This window comes from Penaeus monodon, chromosome 6 (assembly GCF_015228065.2).
Source record: "Penaeus monodon isolate SGIC_2016 chromosome 6, NSTDA_Pmon_1, whole genome shotgun sequence".
NCBI classification, from domain to species: domain Eukaryota; kingdom Metazoa; phylum Arthropoda; class Malacostraca; order Decapoda; family Penaeidae; genus Penaeus; species Penaeus monodon.
In genome coordinates this window covers 50,645,086-50,647,585 of record NC_051391.1, presented here as the reverse complement: position 1 = coordinate 50,647,585, position 2,500 = coordinate 50,645,086, and positions in this window count along the sequence as shown.

The following is a 2,500-nucleotide window of genomic DNA, read 5'->3' as shown; positions in this document are numbered from 1 at the left end:
TCTCTCTCTCTCTCTCTCTCTCTCTCCTATCTATCTATCTATCTATCTATCTATCTATCTGTCTATCTTTCTTTCTTTCTTTCTTTCTCTCTCTCTCTACCATCCTCGCCTAACACCAACCACCCCAACCCACCTTCCATGACTCTCTTCTCTCTCTCCGTCGTCTCTCTTCTCTCTCTCTCATACTCTCTTCTATTCTCTCTCTCTCTCTCATCTCTCTCTCTCTCTCTACCTCTCTCTCTCTCTCTCTCTCTCTCTCTCTCTCAGCTTCTGTTCGCAACCCTCCCCCCACCACCAGGAGTGGAATCCTTCATTTTACCATATCACGTTACTTTCCCCGAGTCTTTTAGTATGGCAAATAGGACCCAGGGATCTCTTCCGCGCGGTCTTCAATATAAAAGTGAAGGTCCCTTTGGAGTATTCATTATAAAAGGCGAAAATCCGTCCCGTCCATTAAGATTGAATTTATCATCTAGGTCTTTAACTGTAAAAGGTGGGAGGGGGAGGGGGGAGGGGGAGGGGGAATGGGGGAATTGGGGAGGGGGGAGGCATTTACACATCTCGGGGAAAGAAGTTCAACGTTAATGAGACGTTTTTCACGCTTCACTCTAACGTACAGGTCTCCTTGGACACCGTTTTAGGTCTTAAAAAAAGGGAGGGGGAGAATTTTTTTTTTTTTTTAATAGGTAGAATGAAGCTCGTTCTTCCCTCCTTTTTTCGCCTCGTTCTTGTATAGTTTAATCGTCTTATTTTTATTCTCTAGTTTCTCTCTCTCTCCTCTCTCATCCCGTTCTCTCTCTCTCCTTCTCTCTCTCTCTCTCTCTCTCTCTCTCTCTCTCTTTCGTCTCCTCTCGTCTCCCTCATCTCCTCTCTCCTCTCTCTCTCTCCTCTCCCTTTCTCTCTCATTTCTCTCTCTCTCTCTCTCTCTGTCTCTATCTCTCTGTCTCTCTCTCTCTGTCTGTCTCTGTCTGCTTGTCTGTCTGTCTGTCTGTCTGTCTGTCTGTCTGTCTGTCTGTCTTTCTCTCTCTCTCTCTCTCTCCCTCCCCCTCTCTCTCTCTCTCCTCTCTCTCTCTCTCTCTCTCTCTCTCTTCTCTCCTCTCTCTCTCTCTTCTCTCTCTCTCTCTCTCTCTCTCTCTCTCTTCTCTCTCTCTCTTCTTTTCTCTCTCTCTCTCCCCTCTCTCCTCTCCTCTCTCTCTCTCTCTCTCTCTCTTCTCTCTCGTCTTTCCTCTCTCTTCCCTCTCTCCTCTCTTCTCTCTCTCTCTCTCTCTCTCTCCTTCTCCTCTCTCTCTCTCTCTCTCTCTCTCTCTCTCTCTCCTCTCTCTCTCGGAAGCTTCCTTCCTCACCCCCCCCCCCACACACACACACACCGATACCGTAATGGAAAGAGAAATAGGTTTTTCTTCAATGGTTTCTAAATTCTGTGTAATGATGTGCTTTTTTTTAGAGAGAGAGTTAGCTGTGACCTTTCTAAATAGAACTTTTTGAAGCATTAAGACCAGGTTGAATGAAGGGGGGGGGGAGCGGAGCGAGGGAGGGGCAAAATAAATTGGGGGGGGGGGGGGGAATGTGTGATACGGAGACTTGAGAAGAAAGAAAGATGAGGCGCAGAAGATGGACACTTAGATAGATCTAAGAAAAAAAAAAATTAAAAGTAAGAAAGTGAGAAGATCGAGAAGGTAATAAATATTTGTTCCCCAACCCGTTGCCTCGCTTTCACTAGAGAAAAAGAAGAAAAAGGTTAAGATCACGCCCTTGATGGAGATTAAATGCACGGTGATTAAAAAAAAAAAAAAAAAAAAAAAAATAATATATATATATATATATATATATATATATATATATATATATATATATATATATATATATATATATATATATATATATATATATATATATATATATATATATATATATATATATATATATATTTAACTATACACTGCTCCGCACGTTCGTTCAAATACAGCTTAATGATAAATCTTTTTACTCAGTTGGCTTCCCCTTGTATCTCCAACTGCTACAGGCTAGGGAAGAAGAAGAAGAAGAAGAAGAAGAAGAAGAAGAAGAAAAAGCATTAAGAGGGTGGATAGGGAGGAGGGTGGAAGGAAGGGGATGGGGGGAGGGGGGGGAGGGGAAAGTGAGGAAGACATTTTTACAATTAGTTTGGGCGCCCAATCGGAAAAGCGAGGGGGGGGGGAGGAGGAGTAAGGGTTGGGGGGGAAGGTAGGGTGGGGGGGGGGAGGAAAAAGATATAATTTGTGAAAATCGTCAGCGTCGTTTTCCGGAGTTGAAGAAATGTTTCCAATTATTGAAATAGCTCTATGAATAACAATCGATCTGAGTGCCACCTCCCCATCCCCCACCCCGACCCCCACCCCGCACACACCCCTCGTCCGCGCTGCCATGTCTCAGGAAATTAGCCGAAAGAGCGAGCGACTTCCTCCCATTAACATGAATAAAGTACTGAGTCAATCACGGGAACAAGCGTGCGGACGGCGAG